This window comes from Dendrobates tinctorius, unplaced genomic scaffold, assembly GCF_039654945.1.
Source record: "Dendrobates tinctorius isolate UK_male_01 unplaced genomic scaffold, ASM3965494v1 ptg000047l, whole genome shotgun sequence".
Taxonomy (NCBI): Eukaryota; Metazoa; Chordata; class Amphibia; order Anura; family Dendrobatidae; genus Dendrobates; species Dendrobates tinctorius.
The window spans coordinates 9,229,809-9,250,471 of record NW_027361715.1 but is presented as its reverse complement, the minus strand read 5'-3'; the positions used below and the strand labels follow the sequence as shown (position 1 = coordinate 9,250,471).

The window sequence follows — 20,663 nt, the reverse complement described above, 5'->3', positions numbered from 1 at the left end:
AGCGATCTGAGTTCAAATCTCAGTGGAACCTGTAAGTTTCATCTTTAGCATTATAATTTCTACTATGTTCAACTTTTAGAATGAAACTTGAAAACTTGAAACTTGATTTGAATGGTGCAAGAATCCATGGAATCCTATAAAATTGACTTCAGGAAACAAAATTCTTATCTTGTATGTTACACCAAGCAACTAAATTCTATGACTTGTGTAAATGTTCCCATGATTTTTAATTCGGGTGGGAAAATCTGATGATGATTTCAAATCAAAATGGCTTTAGAAAACGTCAGCTTATTTTCCTGAATTTTCTTTTCTCTTGTTTTTTCCAAAATTATCTATAATGTTTTATTGAGGAATTTTTTGGCAATTTAAAAACAATTGTTTAGTCCATCAGTTGAGTATGTTCTTGTGGCTTATTTGTAGGTGACAAAAGGAACTAGAAGTCACTAAGAGACTTTAAAGTGTCTTTCTAAGCTTCTAGTTGACTTGAATTTTATTACGGAAGGTATTCGAAGCAAAAAAATCAAATGGAAATTGACATAGTCACTTTACCGTTTTGGAAACTTTATGCAGTTAAAAGATGCTCAAAACGACTGAAAATACGAAGACTAATTTTATTTTATGTTTACATAGAAATGAATATTTTTCTTCTTTTGAGCTTTTTTGGTGTATTCTTTAGTAAGTTTTCAGAGCCAATTCACACTAAATCTGCCTTTTAAACTGTTGAAAGGCTTGAGCGGTACAAGGTTTCAAGTTAAGATGACTTCACATCAGATTTTTAAATTTTAGTGAGGCCTGAAATTTTGAAGGTATCTCAGAAGTTGTGGCTGAGTTGTTAAAGCGATGGACTTGAAATCCATTGGGATCTCCCTGCGCATTCAATCATTGCCAACTATGTCAATTTCCAAGTAGGTTTTTTGATGATTATCTGAGTAGATCAATGCACACCTTCCTTAGTTTATCCCCCAAAAAGTTGTTTCATATCTCTGGACTGGATTTGGAGAACCAACCTGCGGGCATCTAAAGATCTTATTTTGATTAACTGGCCTGGCCCATCATCACATGTGAATCACACTGCTAATCAAAAGATGAGACCTCGTACGATCAGGTAAGAGGTGCTTCTCCATCTCTCATCTAGTTGCCACAAATGTCAGGTATGGTTGATAGATTGGAACATGTGCTTTGCTTTGCACCAATTCTACTTATATTATCTCTCGGGTGGAATCTTTTACCACACAGTGAAAAATCTTTAGCAACTTCTGGATGAGCAGCTTTCTAGCAGTTTAAGTTTTGCAATTATTTTCCTCTCCTTTTTCCTGGTAACAGAGCTGGCACAGTTTTCATAAACAATTTTAAAACTGTCCTGATTGTGATACTGTGGAATTCTAGGCACACTTGTAGATTAAAAGTGGAGGAGATATTAATTTATGATGGTGTATTAAATGTAGATTTGTACTGCAGCTTTAAAGCCAGTTTCACCATCATGCATGATTTCCTTAATGTGTTCCCTTCTCCATTTTCACCACAAGAAAATCTAGAGTAGTCAGCTACATGTGTGGTTCCATGGTGTAATGGTTAGCACTCTGGACTCTGAATCCAGCGATCTGAGTTCAAATCTCAGTGGAGCCAGTAAGTTTCATCTTTAGCATTATAATTTTTTACTATGTTTAACTTTTAGAATGAAACTTGAAACTTGAAAACTTGAAACTTGATTTGAATGGTGCAAGAATCCATGCAATCCTATAAAATTGACTTCAGGAAACAAAATTCTTATCTTGTATGTTACACCAAGCAACTATATACTATGACTTGTGTAAATGTTCCCATGATTTTTAATTCGGGTGGGAAAATCTGATGATGATTTCAAATCAAAATGGCTTTAGGAAACGCCAGCTTATTTTCCTGAATTTTCTTTTCTCTTGTTTTTTCCAAAATTATCTATAATGTTTTATTGAGGAATTTTTTGGCAATTTAAAAACAATTGATTAGTCCATCAGTTGAGTATGTTCTTGTGGCTTTTTTGTAGGTGACAAAAGGAACTAGAAGTCACTAAGAGACTTTAAAGTGTCTTTCTAAGCTTCTAGTTGACTTGAATTTTATTACGGAAGGTATTCGAAGCAAAAAAATCAAATGGAAATTGACATAGTCACTTTACCGTTTTGGAAACTTTATGCAGTTAAAAGATGCTCAAAACGACTGAAAATACGAAGACTAATTTTATTTTATGTTTACATAGAAATGAATATTTTTCTTCTTTTGAGCTTTTTCGGTGTATTCTTTAGTAAGTTTTCAGAGCCAACTCACACTAAATCTGCCTTTTAAACTGTTGAAAGGCTTGAGCGGTACAAGGTTTCAAGTTAAGATGACTTCACATCAGATTTTTACATTTTAGTGAGGCCTGAAATTTTGAAGGTATCTCAGAAGTTGTGGCTGAGTTGTTAAAGCGATGGACTTGAAATCCATTGGGATCTCCCTGCGCATTCAATCATTGCCAACTATGTCAATTTCCAAGTAGGTTTTTTGATGATTATCTGAGTAGATCAATGCACACCTTCCTTAGTTTATCCCCCAAAAAGTTGTTTCATATCTCTGGACTGGATTTGGAGAACCAACCTGCGGACATCTAAAGATCTTATTTTGATTAACTGGCCTGGCCCATCATCACATGTGAATCACACTGCTAATCAAAAGATGCGACCTCGTGCGATCAGGTAAGAGGTGCTTCTCCATCTCTCATCTAGTTGCCACAAATGTCAGGTATAGTTGATAGATTGGAACATGTGCTTTGCTTTGCACCGATTCTACTTATATTATCTCTGGGGTGGAATCTTTTACCACACAGTGAAAAATCTTTAGCAACTTCTGGATGAGCAGCTTTCTAGCAGTTTAAGTTTTGCAATTATTTTCCTCTCCTTTTTCCTGGTAACAGAGCTGGCACAGTTTTCATAAACAATTTTAAAACTGTCCTGATTGTGATACTGTGGAATTCTAGGCACACTTGTAGATTAAAAGTGGAGGAGATATTAATTTATGATGGTGTATTAAATGTAGATTTGTACTGCAGCATTAAAGCCAGTTTCACCATCATGCATGATTTCCTTAATGTGTTCCCTTCTCCATTTTCACCACAAGAAAATCTAGAGTAGTAAGCTACATGTGTGGTTCCATGGTGTAATGGTTAGCACTCTGGACTCTGAATCCAGCGATCTGAGTTCAAATCTCAGTGGAACCTGTAAGTTTCATCTTTAGTATTATAATTTCTACTATGTTCAACTTTTAGAATGAAACTTGAAACTTTGAAACTTGATTTGAATGGTGCAAGAATCCATGGAATCCTATAAAATTGACTTCAGGAAACAAAATTCTTATCTTGTATGTTACACCAAGCAACTATATTCTATGACTTGTGTAAATGTTCCCATGATTTTTAATTCGGGTGGGAAAATCTGATGATGATTTCAAATCAAAATGGCTTTAGAAAACGTCAGCTTATTTTCCTGAATTTTCTTTTCTCTTGTTTTTTCCAAAATTATCTATAATGTTTTATTGAGGAATTTTTTGGCAATTTAAAAACAATTGTTTAGTCCATCAGTTGAGTATGTTCTTGTGGCTTATTTGTAGGTGACAAAAGGAACTAGAAGTCACTAAGAGACTTTAAAGTGTCTTTCTAAGCTTCTAGTTGACTTGAATTTTATTACGGAAGGTATTCGAAGCAAAAAAATCAAATGGAAATTGACATAGTCACTTTACCGTTTTGGAAACTTTATGCAGTTAAAAGATGCTCAAAACGACTGAAAATACGAAGACTAATTTTATTTTATGTTTACATAGAAATGAATATTTTTCTTCTTTTGAGCTTTTTTGGTGTATTCTTTAGTAAGTTTTCAGAGCCAACTCACACCAAATCTGCCTTTTAAACTGTTGAAAGGCTTGAGCGGTACAAGGTTTCAAGTTAAGATGACTTCACATCAGATTTTTAAATTTTAGTGAGGCCTGAAATTTTGAAGGTATCTCAGAAGTTGTGGCTGAGTTGTTAAAGCGATGGACTTGAAATCCATTGGGATCTCCCTGCGCATTCAATCATTGCCAACTATGTCAATTTCCAAGTAGGTTTTTTGATGATTATCTGAGTAGATCAATGCACACCTTCCTTAGTTTATCCCTCAAAAAGTTGTTTCATATCTCTGGACTGGATTTGGAGAACCAACCTGCGGGCATCTAAAGATCTTATTTTGATTAACTGGCCTGGCCCATCATCACATGTGAATCACACTGCTAATCAAAAGATGAGACCTCGTACGATCAGGTAAGAGGTGCTTCTCCATCTCTCATCTAGTTGCCACAAATGTCAGGTATGGTTGATAGATTGGAACATGTGCTTTGCTTTGCACCGATTCTACTTATATTATCTCTGGGGTGGAATCTTTTACCACACAGTGAAAAATCTTTAGCAACTTCTGGATGAGTAGCTTTCTAGCAGTTTAAGTTTTGCAATTATTTTCCTCTCCTTTTTCCTGGTAACAGAGCTGGCACAGTTTTCATAAACAATTTTAAAACTGTCCTGATTGTGATACTGTGGAATTCTAGGCACACTTGTAGATTAAAAGTGGAGGAGATATTAATTTATGATGGTGTATTAAATGTAGATTTGTACTGCAGCATTAAAGCCAGTTTCACCATCATGCATGATTTCCTTAATGTGTTCCCTTCTCCATTTTCACCACAAGAAAATCTAGAGTAGTAAGCTACATGTGTGGTTTCATGGTGTAATGGTTAGCACTCTGGACTCTGAATCCAGCGATCTGAGTTCAAATCTCAGTGGAACCTGTAAGTTTCATCTTTAGCATTATAATTTCTACTATGTTCAACTTTTAGAATGAAACTTGAAACTTTGAAACTTGATTTGAATGGTGCAAGAATCCATGGAATCCTATAAAATTGACTTCAGGAAACAAAATTCTTATCTTGTATGTTACACCAAGCAACTATATACTATGACTTGTGTAAATGTTCCCATGATTTTTAATTCGGGTGGGAAAATCTGATGATGATTTCAAATCAAAATGGCTTTAGGAAACGCCAGCTTATTTTCCTGAATTTTCTTTTCTCTTGTTTTTTCCAAAATTATCTATAATGTTTTATTGAGGAATTTTTTGGCAATTTAAAAACAATTGTTTAGTCCATCAGTTGAGTATGTTCTTGTGGCTTTTTTGTAGGTGACAAAAGGAACTAGAAGTCACTAAGAGACTTTAAAGTGTCTTTCTAAGCTTCTAGTTGACTTGAATTTTATTACGGAAGGTATTCGAAGCAAAAAAATCAAATGGAAATTGACATAGTCACTTTACCGTTTTGGAAACTTTATGCAGTTAAAAGATGCTCAAAACGACTGAAAATACGAAGACTAATTTTATTTTATGTTTACATAGAAATGAATATTTTTCTTCTTTTGAGCTTTTTTGGTGTATTCTTTAGTAAGTTTTCAGAGTCAACTCACACTAAATCTGCCTTTTAAACTGTTGAAAGGCTTGAGCGGTACAAGGTTTCAAGTTAAGATGACTTCACATTAGATTTTTAAATTTTAGTGAGGCCTGAAATTTTGAAGGTATCTCAGAAGTTGTGGCTGAGTTGTTAAAGCGATGGACTTGAAATCCATTGGGATCTCCCTGCGCATTCAATCATTGCCAACTATGTCAATTTCCAAGTAGGTTTTTTGATGATTATCTGAGTAGATCAATGCACACCTTCCTTAGTTTATACCCCAAAAAGTTGTTTCATATCTCTGGACTGGATTTGGAGAACCAACCTGCGGACATCTAAAGATCTTGTTTTGATTAACTGGCCTGGCCCATCATCACATGTGAATCACACTGCTAATCAAAAGATGAGACCTCATGCGATCAGGTAAGAGGTGCTTCTCCATCTCTCATCTAGTTGCCACAAATGTCAGGCATGGTTGATAGATTGGAACATGTGCTTTGCTTTGCACCGATTCTACTTATATTATCTCTCGGGTGGAATCTTTTACCACACAGTGAAAAATCTTTAGCAACTTCTGGATGAGCAGCTTTCTAGCAGTTTAAGTTTTGCAATTATTTTCCTCTCCTTTTTCCTGGTAACAGAGCTGGCACAGTTTTCATAAACAATTTTAAAACTGTCCTGATTGTGATACTGTGGAATTCTAGGCACACTTGTAGATTAAAAGTGGAGGAGATATTAATTTATGATGGTGTATTAAATGTAGATTTGTACTGCAGCTTTAAAGCCAGTTTCACCATCATGCATGATTTCCTTAATGTGTTCCCTTCTCCATTTTCACCACAAGAAAATCTAGAGCAGTCAGCTACATGTGTGGTTCCATGGTGTAATGGTTAGCACTCTGGACTCTGAATCCAGCGATCTGAGTTCAAATCTCAGTGGAACCAGTAAGTTTCATCTTTAGCATTATAATTTCTACTATGTTTAACTTTTAGAATTAAACTTGAAACTTTGAAACTTGATTTGAATGGTGCAAGAATCCATGGAATCCTATAAAATTGACTTCAGGAAACAAAATTCTTATCTTGTATGTTACACCAAGCAACTATATACTATGACTTGTGTAAATGTTCCCATGATTTTTAATTTGGGTGGGAAAATCTGATGATGATTTCAAATCAAAATGGCTTTAGGAAACGCCAGCTTATTTTCCTGAATTTTCTTTTCTCTTGTTTTTTCCAAAATTATCTATAATGTTTTATTGAGGAATTTTTTGGCAATTTAAAAACAATTGTTTAGTCCATCAGTTGAGTATGTTCTTGTGGCTTATTTGTAGGTGACAAAAGGAACTAGAAGTCACTAAGAGACTTTAAAGTGTCTTTCTAAGCTTCTAGTTGACTTGAATTTTATTACGGAAGGTATTCGAAGCAAAAAAATCAAATGGAAATTGACATAGTCACTTTACCGTTTTGGAAACTTTATGCAGTTAAAAGATGCTCAAAACGACTGAAAATACGAAGACTAATTTTATTTTATGTTTACATAGAAATGAATATTTTTCTTCTTTTGAGCTTTTTTGGTGTATTCTTTAGTAAGTTTTCAGAGTCAACTCACACTAAATCTGCCTTTTAAACTGTTGAAAGGCTTGAGCGGTACAAGGTTTCAAGTTAAGATGACTTCACATCAGATTTTTAAATTTTAGTGAGGCCTGAAATTTTGAAGGTATCTCAGAAGTTGTGGCTGAGTTGTTAAAGCGATGGACTTGAAATCCATTGGGATCTCCCTGCGCATTCAATCATTGCCAACTATGTCAATTTCCAAGTAGGTTTTTTGATGATTATCTGAGTAGATCAATGCACACCTTCCTTAGTTTATACCCCAAAAAGTTGTTTCATATCTCTGGACTGGATTTGGAGAACCAACCTGCGGACATCTAAAGATCTTATTTTGATTAACTGGCCTGGCCCATCATCACATGTGAATCACACTGCTAATCAAAAGATGCGACCTCGTGCGATCAGGTAAGAGGTGCTTCTCCATCTCTCATCTAGTTGCCACAAATGTCAGGTATGGTTGATAGATTGGAACATGTGCTTTGCTTTGCACCGATTCTACTTATATTATCTCTCGGGTGGAATCTTTTACCACACAGTGAAAAATCTTTAGCAACTTCTGGATGAGCAGCTTTCTAGCAGTTTAAGTTTTGCAATTATTTTCCTCTCCTTTTTCCTGGTAACAGAGCTGGCACAGTTTTCATAAACAATTTTAAAACTGTCCTGATTGTGATACTGTGGAATTCTAGGCACACTTGTAGATTAAAAGTGGAGGAGATATTAATTTATGATGGTGTATTAAATGTAGATTTGTGCTGCAGCTTTAAAGCCAGTTTCACCATCATGCATGATTTCCTTAATGTGTTCCCTTCTCCATTTTCACCACAAGAAAATCTAGAGTAGTCAGCTACATGTGTGGTTCCATGGTGTAATGGAATCTGAATGGAATCTGAATCTGAATCCAGCGATCTGAGTTCAAATCTCAGTGGAACCTGTAAGTTTCATCTTTAGTATTATAATTTCTACTATGTTCAACTTTTAGAATGAAACTTGAAACTTTGAAACTTGATTTGAATGGTGCAAGAATCCATGGAATCCTATAAAATTGACTTCAGGAAACAAAATTCTTATCTTGTATGTTACACCAAGCAACTATATACTATGACTTGTGTAAATGTTCCCATGATTTTTAATTCGGGTGGGAAAATCTGATGATGATTTCAAATCAAAATGGCTTTAGGAAACGCCAGCTTATTTTCCTGAATTTTCTTTTCTCTTGTTTTTTCCAAAATTATCTATAATGTTTTATTGAGGAATTTTTTGGCAATTTAAAAACAATTGTTTAGTCCATCAGTTGAGTATGTTCTTGTGGCTTTTTTGTAGGTGACAAAAGGAACTAGAAGTCACTAAGAGACTTTAAAGTGTCTTTCTAAGCTTCTAGTTGACTTGAATTTTATTACGGAAGGTATTCGAAGCAAAAAAATCAAATGGAAATTGACATAGTCACTTTACCGTTTTGGAAACTTTATGCAGTTAAAAGATGCTCAAAACGACTGAAAATACGAAGACTAATTTTATTTTATGTTTACATAGAAATGAATATTTTTCTTCTTTTGAGCTTTTTTGGTGTATTCTTTAGTAAGTTTTCAGAGCCAACTCACACTAAATCTGCCTTTTAAACTGTTGAAAGGCTTGAGCGGTACAAGGTTTCAAGTTAAGATGACTTCACATCAGATTTTTAAATTTTAGTGAGGCCTGAAATTTTGAAGGTATCTCAGAAGTTGTGGCTGAGTTGTTAAAGCGATGGACTTGAAATCCATTGGGATCTCCCTGCGCATTCAATCATTGCCAACTATGTCAATTTCCAAGTAGGTTTTTTGATGATTATCTGAGTAGATCAATGCACACCTTCCTTAGTTTATCCCCCAAAAAGTTGTTTCATATCTCTGGACTGGATTTGGAGAACCAACCTGCGGACATCTAAAGATCTTGTTTTGATTAACTGGCCTGGCCCATCATCACATGTGAATCACACTGCTAATCAAAAGATGAGACCTCATGCGATCAGGTAAGAGGTGCTTCTCCATCTCTCATCTAGTTGCCACAAATGTCAGGCATGGTTGATAGATTGGAACATGTGCTTTGCACCGATTCTACTTATATTATCTCTCGGGTGGAATCTTTTACCACACAGTGAAAAATCTTTAGCAACTTCTGGATGAGCAGCTTTCTAGCAGTTTAAGTTTTGCAATTATTTTCCTCTCCTTTTTCCTGGTAACAGAGCTGGCACAGTTTTCATAAACAATTTTAAAACTGTCCTGATTGTGATACTGTGGAATTCTAGGCACACTTGTAGATTAAAAGTGGAGGAGATATTAATTTATGATGGTGTATTAAATGTAGATTTGTACTGCAGCTTTAAAGCCAGTTTCACCATCATGCATGATTTCCTTAATGTGTTCCCTTCTCCATTTTCACCACAAGAAAATCTAGAGCAGTCAGCTACATGTGTGGTTCCATGGTGTAATGGTTAGCACTCTGGACTCTGAATCCAGCGATCTGAGTTCAAATCTCAGTGGAACCAGTAAGTTTCATCTTTAGCATTATAATTTCTACTATGTTTAACTTTTAGAATTAAACTTGAAACTTTGAAACTTGATTTGAATGGTGCAAGAATCCATGGAATCCTATAAAATTGACTTCAGGAAACAAAATTCTTATCTTGTATGTTACACCAAGCAACTATATACTATGACTTGTGTAAATGTTCCCATGATTTTTAATTCGGGTGGGAAAATCTGATGATGATTTCAAATCAAAATGGCTTTAGGAAATGCCAGCTTATTTTCCTGAATTTTCTTTTCTCTTGTTTTTTCCAAAATTATCTATAATGTTTTATTGAGGAATTTTTTGGCAATTTAAAAACAATTGTTTAGTCCATCAGTTGAGTATGTTCTTGTGGCTTTTTTGTAGGTGACAAAAGGAACTAGAAGTCACTAAGAGACTTTAAAGTGTCTTTCTAAGCTTCTAGTTGACTTGAATTTTATTACGGAAGGTATTCGAAGCAAAAAAATCAAATGGAAATTGACATAGTCACTTTACCGTTTTGGAAACTTTATGCAGTTAAAAGATGCTCAAAACGACTGAAAATACGAAGACTAATTTTATTTTATGTTTACATAGAAATGAATATTTTTCTTCTTTTGAGCTTTTTTGGTGTATTCTTTAGTAAGTTTTCAGAGCCAACTCACACTAAATCTGCCTTTTAAACTGTTGAAAGGCTTGAGCGGTACAAGGTTTCAAGTTAAGATGACTTCACATCAGATTTTTAAATTTTAGTGAGGCCTGAAATTTTGAAGGTATCTCAGAAGTTGTGGCTGAGTTGTTAAAGCGATGGACTTGAAATCCATTGGGATCTCCCTGCGCATTCAATCATTGCCAACTATGTCAATTTCCAAGTAGGTTTTTTGATGATTATCTGAGTAGATCAATGCACACCTTCCTTAGTTTATCCCCCAAAAAGTTGTTTCATATCTCTGGACTGGATTTGGAGAACCAACCTGCGGACATCTAAAGATCTTGTTTTGATTAACTGGCCTGGCCCATCATCACATGTGAATCACACTGCTAATCAAAAGATGAGACCTCATGCGATCAGGTAAGAGGTGCTTCTCCATCTCTCATCTAGTTGCCACAAATGTCAGGCATGGTTGATAGATTGGAACATGTGCTTTGCTTTGCACCGATTCTACTTATATTATCTCTCGGGTGGAATCTTTTACCACACAGTGAAAAATCTTTAGCAACTTCTGGATGAGCAGCTTTCTAGCAGTTTAAGTTTTGCAATTATTTTCCTCTCCTTTTTCCTGGTAACAGAGCTGGCACAGTTTTCATAAACAATTTTAAAACTGTCCTGATTGTGATACTGTGGAATTCTAGGCACACTTGTAGATTAAAAGTGGAGGAGATATTAATTTATGATGGTGTATTAAATGTAGATTTGTACTGCAGCTTTAAAGCCAGTTTCACCATCATGCATGATTTCCTTAATGTGTTCCCTTCTCCATTTTCACCACAAGAAAATCTAGAGCAGTCAGCTACATGTGTGGTTCCATGGTGTAATGGTTAGCACTCTGGACTCTGAATCCAGCGATCTGAGTTCAAATCTCAGTGGAACCAGTAAGTTTCATCTTTAGCATTATAATTTCTACTATGTTTAACTTTTAGAATTAAACTTGAAACTTTGAAACTTGATTTGAATGGTGCAAGAATCCATGGAATCCTATAAAATTGACTTCAGGAAACAAAATTCTTATCTTGTATGTTACACCAAGCAACTATATACTATGACTTGTGTAAATGTTCCCATGATTTTTAATTTGGGTGGGAAAATCTGATGATGATTTCAAATCAAAATGGCTTTAGGAAACGCCAGCTTATTTTCCTGAATTTTCTTTTCTCTTGTTTTTTCCAAAATTATCTATAATGTTTTATTGAGGAATTTTTTGGCAATTTAAAAACAATTGTTTAGTCCATCAGTTGAGTATGTTCTTGTGGCTTATTTGTAGGTGACAAAAGGAACTAGAAGTCACTAAGAGACTTTAAAGTGTCTTTCTAAGCTTCTAGTTGACTTGAATTTTATTACGGAAGGTATTCGAAGCAAAAAAATCAAATGGAAATTGACATAGTCACTTTACCGTTTTGGAAACTTTATGCAGTTAAAAGATGCTCAAAACGACTGAAAATACGAAGACTAATTTTATTTTATGTTTACATAGAAATGAATATTTTTCTTCTTTTGAGCTTTTTTGGTGTATTCTTTAGTAAGTTTTCAGAGTCAACTCACACTAAATCTGCCTTTTAAACTGTTGAAAGGCTTGAGCGGTACAAGGTTTCAAGTTAAGATGACTTCACATCAGATTTTTAAATTTTAGTGAGGCCTGAAATTTTGAAGGTATCTCAGAAGTTGTGGCTGAGTTGTTAAAGCGATGGACTTGAAATCCATTGGGATCTCCCTGCGCATTCAATCATTGCCAACTATGTCAATTTCCAAGTAGGTTTTTTGATGATTATCTGAGTAGATCAATGCACACCTTCCTTAGTTTATACCCCAAAAAGTTGTTTCATATCTCTGGACTGGATTTGGAGAACCAACCTGCGGACATCTAAAGATCTTATTTTGATTAACTGGCCTGGCCCATCATCACATGTGAATCACACTGCTAATCAAAAGATGTGACCTCGTGCGATCAGGTAAGAGGTGCTTCTCCATCTCTCATCTAGTTGCCACAAATGTCAGGTATGGTTGATAGATTGGAACATGTGCTTTGCTTTGCACCGATTCTACTTATATTATCTCTCGGGTGGAATCTTTTACCACACAGTGAAAAATCTTTAGCAACTTCTGGATGAGCAGCTTTCTAGCAGTTTAAGTTTTGCAATTATTTTCCTCTCCTTTTTCCTGGTAACAGAGCTGGCACAGTTTTCATAAACAATTTTAAAACTGTCCTGATTGTGATACTGTGGAATTCTAGGCACACTTGTAGATTAAAAGTGGAGGAGATATTAATTTATGATGGTGTATTAAATGTAGATTTGTGCTGCAGCTTTAAAGCCAGTTTCACCATCATGCATGATTTCCTTAATGTGTTCCCTTCTCCATTTTCACCACAAGAAAATCTAGAGTAGTCAGCTACATGTGTGGTTCCATGGTGTAATGGTTAGCACTCTGGAATCTGAATCCAGCGATCTGAGTTCAAATCTCAGTGGAACCTGTAAGTTTCATCTTTAGTATTATAATTTCTACTATGTTCAACTTTTAGAATGAAACTTGAAACTTTGAAACTTGATTTGAATGGTGCAAGAATCCATGGAATCCTATAAAATTGACTTCAGGAAACAAAATTCTTATCTTGTATGTTACACCAAGCAACTATATACTATGACTTGTGTAAATGTTCCCATGATTTTTAATTCGGGTGGGAAAATCTGATGATGATTTCAAATCAAAATGGCTTTAGGAAACGCCAGCTTATTTTCCTGAATTTTCTTTTCTCTTGTTTTTTCCAAAATTATCTATAATGTTTTATTGAGGAATTTTTTGGCAATTTAAAAACAATTGTTTAGTCCATCAGTTGAGTATGTTCTTGTGGCTTTTTTGTAGGTGACAAAAGGAACTAGAAGTCACTAAGAGACTTTAAAGTGTCTTTCTAAGCTTCTAGTTGACTTGAATTTTATTACGGAAGGTATTCGAAGCAAAAAAATCAAATGGAAATTGACATAGTCACTTTACCGTTTTGGAAACTTTATGCAGTTAAAAGATGCTCAAAACGACTGAAAATACGAAGACTAATTTTATTTTATGTTTACATAGAAATGAATATTTTTCTTCTTTTGAGCTTTTTTGGTGTATTCTTTAGTAAGTTTTCAGAGCCAACTCACACTAAATCTGCCTTTTAAACTGTTGAAAGGCTTGAGCGGTACAAGGTTTCAAGTTAAGATGACTTCACATCAGATTTTTAAATTTTAGTGAGGCCTGAAATTTTGAAGGTATCTCAGAAGTTGTGGCTGAGTTGTTAAAGCGATGGACTTGAAATCCATTGGGATCTCCCTGCGCATTCAATCATTGCCAACTATGTCAATTTCCAAGTAGGTTTTTTGATGATTATCTGAGTAGATCAATGCACACCTTCCTTAGTTTATCCCCCAAAAAGTTGTTTCATATCTCTGGACTGGATTTGGAGAACCAACCTGCGGACATCTAAAGATCTTGTTTTGATTAACTGGCCTGGCCCATCATCACATGTGAATCACACTGCTAATCAAAAGATGAGACCTCATGCGATCAGGTAAGAGGTGCTTCTCCATCTCTCATCTAGTTGCCACAAATGTCAGGCATGGTTGATAGATTGGAACATGTGCTTTGCACCGATTCTACTTATATTATCTCTCGGGTGGAATCTTTTACCACACAGTGAAAAATCTTTAGCAACTTCTGGATGAGCAGCTTTCTAGCAGTTTAAGTTTTGCAATTATTTTCCTCTCCTTTTTCCTGGTAACAGAGCTGGCACAGTTTTCATAAACAATTTTAAAACTGTCCTGATTGTGATACTGTGGAATTCTAGGCACACTTGTAGATTAAAAGTGGAGGAGATATTAATTTATGATGGTGTATTAAATGTAGATTTGTACTGCAGCTTTAAAGCCAGTTTCACCATCATGCATGATTTCCTTAATGTGTTCCCTTCTCCATTTTCACCACAAGAAAATCTAGAGCAGTCAGCTACATGTGTGGTTCCATGGTGTAATGGTTAGCACTCTGGACTCTGAATCCAGCGATCTGAGTTCAAATCTCAGTGGAACCAGTAAGTTTCATCTTTAGCATTATAATTTCTACTATGTTTAACTTTTAGAATTAAACTTGAAACTTTGAAACTTGATTTGAATGGTGCAAGAATCCATGGAATCCTATAAAATTGACTTCAGGAAACAAAATTCTTATCTTGTATGTTACACCAAGCAACTATATACTATGACTTGTGTAAATGTTCCCATGATTTTTAATTCGGGTGGGAAAATCTGATGATGATTTCAAATCAAAATGGCTTTAGGAAATGCCAGCTTATTTTCCTGAATTTTCTTTTCTCTTGTTTTTTCCAAAATTATCTATAATGTTTTATTGAGGAATTTTTTGGCAATTTAAAAACAATTGTTTAGTCCATCAGTTGAGTATGTTCTTGTGGCTTTTTTGTAGGTGACAAAAGGAACTAGAAGTCACTAAGAGACTTTAAAGTGTCTTTCTAAGCTTCTAGTTGACTTGAATTTTATTACGGAAGGTATTCGAAGCAAAAAAATCAAATGGAAATTGACATAGTCACTTTACCGTTTTGGAAACTTTATGCAGTTAAAAGATGCTCAAAACGACTGAAAATACGAAGACTAATTTTATTTTATGTTTACATAGAAATGAATATTTTTCTTCTTTTGAGCTTTTTTGGTGTATTCTTTAGTAAGTTTTCAGAGCCAACTCACACTAAATCTGCCTTTTAAACTGTTGAAAGGCTTGAGCGGTACAAGGTTTCAAGTTAAGATGACTTCACATCAGATTTTTAAATTTTAGTGAGGCCTGAAATTTTGAAGGTATCTCAGAAGTTGTGGCTGAGTTGTTAAAGCGATGGACTTGAAATCCATTGGGATCTCCCTGCGCATTCAATCATTGCCAACTATGTCAATTTCCAAGTAGGTTTTTTGATGATTATCTGAGTAGATCAATGCACACCTTCCTTAGTTTATCCCCCAAAAAGTTGTTTCATATCTCTGGACTGGATTTGGAGAACCAACCTGCGGACATCTAAAGATCTTGTTTTGATTAACTGGCCTGGCCCATCATCACATGTGAATCACACTGCTAATCAAAAGATGAGACCTCATGCGATCAGGTAAGAGGTGCTTCTCCATCTCTCATCTAGTTGCCACAAATGTCAGGCATGGTTGATAGATTGGAACATGTGCTTTGCACCGATTCTACTTATATTATCTCTCGGGTGGAATCTTTTACCACACAGTGAAAAATCTTTAGCAACTTCTGGATGAGCAGCTTTCTAGCAGTTTAAGTTTTGCAATTATTTTCCTCTCCTTTTTCCTGGTAACAGAGCTGGCACAGTTTTCATAAACAATTTTAAAACTGTCCTGATTGTGATACTGTGGAATTCTAGGCACACTTGTAGATTAAAAGTGGAGGAGATATTAATTTATGATGGTGTATTAAATGTAGATTTGTACTGCAGCTTTAAAGCCAGTTTCACCATCATGCATGATTTCCTTAATGTGTTCCCTTCTCCATTTTCACCACAAGAAAATCTAGAGCAGTCAGCTACATGTGTGGTTCCATGGTGTAATGGTTAGCACTCTGGACTCTGAATCCAGCGATCTGAGTTCAAATCTCAGTGGAACCAGTAAGTTTCATCTTTAGCATTATAATTTCTACTATGTTTAACTTTTAGAATTAAACTTGAAACTTTGAAACTTGATTTGAATGGTGCAAGAATCCATGGAATCCTATAAAATTGACTTCAGGAAACAAAATTCTTATCTTGTATGTTACACCAAGCAACTATATACTATGACTTGTGTAAATGTTCCCATGATTTATTTTCCTGAATTTTCTTTTCTCTTGTTTTTTCCAAAATTATCTATAATGTTTTATTGAGGAATTTTTTGGCAATTTAAAAACAATTGTTTAGTCCATCAGTTGAGTATGTTCTTGTGGCTTTTTTGTAGGTGACAAAAGGAACTAGAAGTCACTAAGAGACTTTAAAGTGTCTTTCTAAGCTTCTAGTTGACTTGAATTTTATTACGGAAGGTATTCGAAGCAAAAAAATCAAATGGAAATTGACATAGTCACTTTACCGTTTTGGAAACTTTATGCAGTTAAAAGATGCTCAAAACGACTGAAAATACGAAGACTAATTTTATTTTATGTTTACATAGAAATGAATATTTTTCTTCTTTTGAGCTTTTTTGGTGTATTCTTTAGTAAGTTTTCAGAGCCAACTCACACTAAATCTGCCTTTTAAACTGTTGAAAGGCTTGAGCGGTACAAGGTTTCAAGTTAAGATGACTTCACATCAGATTTTTAAATTTTAGTGAGGCCTGAAATTTTGAAGGTATCTCAAAAGTTGTGGCTGAGTTGTTAAAGCGATGGACTTGAAATCCATTGGAATCCTATAAAATTGACCTCAGGAAACAAAATTCTTATCTTGTATGTTACACCAAGCAACTATATACTATGACTTGTGTAAATGTTCCCATGATTTTTAATTCGGGTGGGAAAATCTGATGATGATTTCAAATCAAAATGGCTTTAGGAAACGCCAGCTTATTTTCCTGAATTTTCTTTTCTCTTGTTTTTTCCAAAATTATCTATAATGTTTTATTGAGGAATTTTTTGGCAATTTAAAAACAATTGTTTAGTCCATCAGTTGAGTATGTTCTTGTGGCTTTTTTGTAGGTGACAAAAGGAACTAGAAGTCACTAAGAGACATTAAAGTGTCTTTCTAAGCTTCTAGTTGACTTGAATTTTATTACGGAAGGTATTCGAAGCAAAAAAATCAAATGGAAATTGACATAGTCACTTTACCGTTTTGGAAACTTTATGCAGTTAAAAGATGCTCAAAACGACTGAAAATACGAAGACTAATTTTATTTTATGTTTACATAGAAATGAATATTTTTCTTCTTTTGAGCTTTTTTGGTGTATTCTTTAGTAAGTTTTCAGAGCCAACTCACACTAAATCTGCCTTTTAAACTGTTGAAAGGCTTGAGCGGTACAAGGTTTCAAGTTAAGATGACTTCACATCAGATTTTTAAATTTTAGTGAGGCCTGAAATTTTGAAGGTATCTCAGAAGTTGTGGCTGAGTTGTTAAAGCGATGGACTTGAAATCCATTGGGATCTCCCTGCGCATTCAATCATTGCCAACTATGTCAATTTCCAAGTAGGTTTTTTGATGATTATCTGAGTAGATCAATGCACACCTTCCTTAGTTTATCCCCCAAAAAGTTGTTTCATATCTCTGGACTGGATTTGGAGAACCAACCTGCGGGCATCTAAAGATCTTATTTTGATTAACTGGCCTGGCCCATCATCACATGTGAATCACACTGCTAATCAAAAGATGCGACCACGTGCGATCAGGTAAGAGGTGCTTCTCCATCTCTCATCTAGTTGCCACAAATGTCAGGTATAGTTGATAGATTGGAACATGTGCTTTGCTTTGCACCGATTCTACTTATATTATCTCTCGGGTGGAATCTTTTACCACACAGTGAAAAATCTTTAGCAACTTCTGGATGAGCAGCTTTCTAGCAGTTTAAGTTTTGCAATTATTTTCCTCTCCTTTTTTCCTGGTAACAGAGCTGGCACAGTTTTCATAAACAATTTTAAAACTGTCCTGATTGTGATACTGTGGAATTCTAGGCACACTTGTAGATTAAAAGTGGAGGAGATATTAATTTATGATGGTGTATTAAATGTAGATTTGTACTGCAGCTTTAAAGCCAGTTTCACCATCATGCATGATTTCCTTAATGTGTTCCCTTCTCCATTTTCACCACAAGAAAATCTAGAGTAGTAAGCTACATGTGTGGTTCCATGGTGTAATGGTTAGCACTCTGGACTCTGAATCCAGCGATCTGAGTTCAAATCTCAGTGGAACCTGTAAGTTTTATCTTTAGCATTATAATTTCTACTATGTTCAACTTTTAGAATGAAACTTGAAACTTTGAAACTTGATTTGAATGGTGCAAGAATCCATGGAATCCTATAAAATTGACTTCAGTAAACAAAATTCTTATCTTGTATGTTACACCAAGCAACTATATACTATGACTTGTGTAAATGTTCCCATGATTTTTAATTCGGGTGGGAAAATCTGATGATGATTTCAAATCAAAATGGCTTTAGGAAACGCCAGCTTATTTTCCTGAATTTTCTTTTCTCTTGTTTTTTCCAAAATTATCTATAATGTTTTATTGAGGAATTTTTTGGCAATTTAAAAACAATTGTTTAGTCCATCAGTTGAGTATGTTCTTGTGGCTTTTTTGTAGGTGACAAAAGGAACTAGAAGTCACTAAGAGACTTTAAAGTGTCTTTCTAAGCTTCTAGTTGACTTGAATTTTATTACGGAAGGTATTCGAAGCAAAAAAATCAAATGGAAATTGACATAGTCACTTTACCGTTTTGGAAACTTTATGCAGTTAAAAGATGCTCAAAACGACTGAAAATACGAAGACTAATTTTATTTTATGTTTACATAGAAATGAATATTTTTCTTCTTTTGAGCTTTTTTGGTGTATTCTTTAGTAAGTTTTCAGAGCCAACTCACACTAAATCTGCCTTTTAAACTGTTGAAAGGCTTGAGCGGTACAAGGTTTCAAGTTAAGATGACTTCACATCAGATTTTTAAATTTTAGTGAGGCCTGAAATTTTGAAGGTATCTCAGAAGTTGTGGCTGAGTTGTTAAAGCGATGGACTTGAAATCCATTGGAATCCTATAAAATTGACTAACGGAAACAAAATTCTTATCTTGTATGTTACACCAAGCAACTATATTCTATGACTTGTGGAAATGTTCCCATGATTTTTAATTCGGGTGGGAAAATCTGATGATGATTTCAAATCAAAATGGCTTTAGGAAACGCCAGCTTATTTTCCTGAATTTTCTTTTCTCTTGTTTTTTCCAAAATTATCTATAATGTTTTATTGAGGAATTTTTTGGCAATTTAAAAACAATTGTTTAGTCCATCAGTTGAGTATGTTCTTGTGGCTTTTTTGTAGGTGACAAAAGGAACTAGAAGTCACTAAGAGACTTTAAAGTGTCTTTCTAAGCTTCTAGTTGACTTGAATTTTATTACGGAAGGTATTCGAAGCAAAAAAATCAAATGGAAATTGACATAGTCACTTTACCGTTTTGGAAACTTTATGCAGTTAAAAGATGCTCAAAACGACTGAAAATACGAAGACTAATTTTATTTTATGTTTACATAGAAATGAATATTTTTCTTCTTTTGAGCTTTTTTGGTGTATTCTTTAGTAAGTTTTCAGAGCCAACTCACACTAAATCTGCCTTTTAAACTGTTGAAAGGCTTGAGCGGTACAAGGTTTCAAGTTAAGATGACTTCACATCAGATTTTTAAATTTTAGTGAGGCCTGAAATTTTGAAGGTATCTCAGAAGTTGTGGCTGAGTTGTTAAAGCGATGGACTTGAAATCCATTGGGATCTCCCTGCGCATTCAATCATTGCCAACTATGTCAATTTCCAAGTAGGTTTTTTGATGATTATCTGAGTAGATCAATGCACACCTTCCTTAGTTTATCCCCCAAAAAGTTGTTTCATATCTCTGGACTGGATTTGGAGAACCAACCTGCGGACATCTAAAGATCTTATTTTGATTAACTGGCCTGGCCCATCATCACATGTGAATCACACTGCTAATCAAAAGATGAGACCTCATGCGATCAGGTAAGAGGTGCTTCTCCATCTCTCATCTAGTTGCCACAAATGTCAGGCATGGTTGATAGATTGGAACATGTGCTTTGCTTTGCACCGATTCTACTTATATTATCTCTCGGGTGGAATCTTTTACCACACAGTGAAAAATCTTTAGCAACTTCTGGATGAGCAGCTTTCTAGCAGTTTAAGTTTTGCAATTATTTTCCTCTCCTTTTTCCTGGTAACAGAGCTGGCACAGTTTTCATAAACAATTTTAAAACTGTCCTGATTGTGATACTGTGGAATTCTAGGCACACTTGTAGATTAAAAGTGGAGGAGATATTAATTTATGATGGTGTATTAAATGTAGATTTGTACTGCAGCTTTAAAGCCAGTTTCACCATCATGCATGATTTCCTTAATGTGTTCCCTTCTCCATTTTCACCACAAGAAAATCTAGAGCAGTCAGCTACATGTGTGGTTCCATGGTGTAATGGTTAGCACTCTGGACTCTGAATCCAGCGATCTGAGTTCAAATCTCAGTGGAACCAGTAAGTTTCATCTTTAGCATTATAATTTCTACTATGTTTAACTTTTAGAATTAAACTTGAAACTTTGAAACTTGATTTGAATGGTGCAAGAATCCAT

The 20,663-nt window shown here is 34.9% G+C and overlaps 11 non-coding genes across 11 annotated transcripts; all 11 read left to right on the top strand.

The window, feature by feature from the left end:
- The first annotated feature begins 1,554 nt into the window (after window positions 1-1,554).
- On the top strand, window positions 1,555-1,626 carry TRNAQ-CUG (transfer RNA glutamine (anticodon CUG)). The gene has a single exon. It is a non-coding gene; the product is annotated as a tRNA-Gln (tRNA).
- Window positions 1,627-3,157: 1,531 nt separating this feature from the next.
- Window positions 3,158-3,229, top strand: TRNAQ-CUG (transfer RNA glutamine (anticodon CUG)). The gene has a single exon. It is a non-coding gene; the product is annotated as a tRNA-Gln (tRNA).
- Window positions 3,230-4,752: 1,523 nt separating this feature from the next.
- TRNAQ-CUG (transfer RNA glutamine (anticodon CUG)) lies at window positions 4,753-4,824 on the top strand. Its single transcript has one exon. It is a non-coding gene; the product is annotated as a tRNA-Gln (tRNA).
- A 1,523-nt stretch (window positions 4,825-6,347) lies between these two features.
- On the top strand, window positions 6,348-6,419 carry TRNAQ-CUG (transfer RNA glutamine (anticodon CUG)). Its single transcript has one exon. It is a non-coding gene; the product is annotated as a tRNA-Gln (tRNA).
- Window positions 6,420-9,537: 3,118 nt separating this feature from the next.
- On the top strand, window positions 9,538-9,609 carry TRNAQ-CUG (transfer RNA glutamine (anticodon CUG)). The gene has a single exon. It is a non-coding gene; the product is annotated as a tRNA-Gln (tRNA).
- Window positions 9,610-11,132: 1,523 nt separating this feature from the next.
- On the top strand, window positions 11,133-11,204 carry TRNAQ-CUG (transfer RNA glutamine (anticodon CUG)). The gene has a single exon. It is a non-coding gene; the product is annotated as a tRNA-Gln (tRNA).
- Window positions 11,205-12,727: 1,523 nt separating this feature from the next.
- On the top strand, window positions 12,728-12,799 carry TRNAQ-CUG (transfer RNA glutamine (anticodon CUG)). The gene has a single exon. It is a non-coding gene; the product is annotated as a tRNA-Gln (tRNA).
- Window positions 12,800-14,317: 1,518 nt separating this feature from the next.
- On the top strand, window positions 14,318-14,389 carry TRNAQ-CUG (transfer RNA glutamine (anticodon CUG)). Its single transcript has one exon. It is a non-coding gene; the product is annotated as a tRNA-Gln (tRNA).
- A 1,518-nt stretch (window positions 14,390-15,907) lies between these two features.
- Window positions 15,908-15,979, top strand: TRNAQ-CUG (transfer RNA glutamine (anticodon CUG)). Its single transcript has one exon. It is a non-coding gene; the product is annotated as a tRNA-Gln (tRNA).
- A 2,190-nt stretch (window positions 15,980-18,169) lies between these two features.
- On the top strand, window positions 18,170-18,241 carry TRNAQ-CUG (transfer RNA glutamine (anticodon CUG)). Its single transcript has one exon. It is a non-coding gene; the product is annotated as a tRNA-Gln (tRNA).
- Window positions 18,242-20,494: 2,253 nt separating this feature from the next.
- TRNAQ-CUG (transfer RNA glutamine (anticodon CUG)) lies at window positions 20,495-20,566 on the top strand. The gene has a single exon. It is a non-coding gene; the product is annotated as a tRNA-Gln (tRNA).
- The last annotated feature ends 97 nt before the right edge of the window (window positions 20,567-20,663 follow it).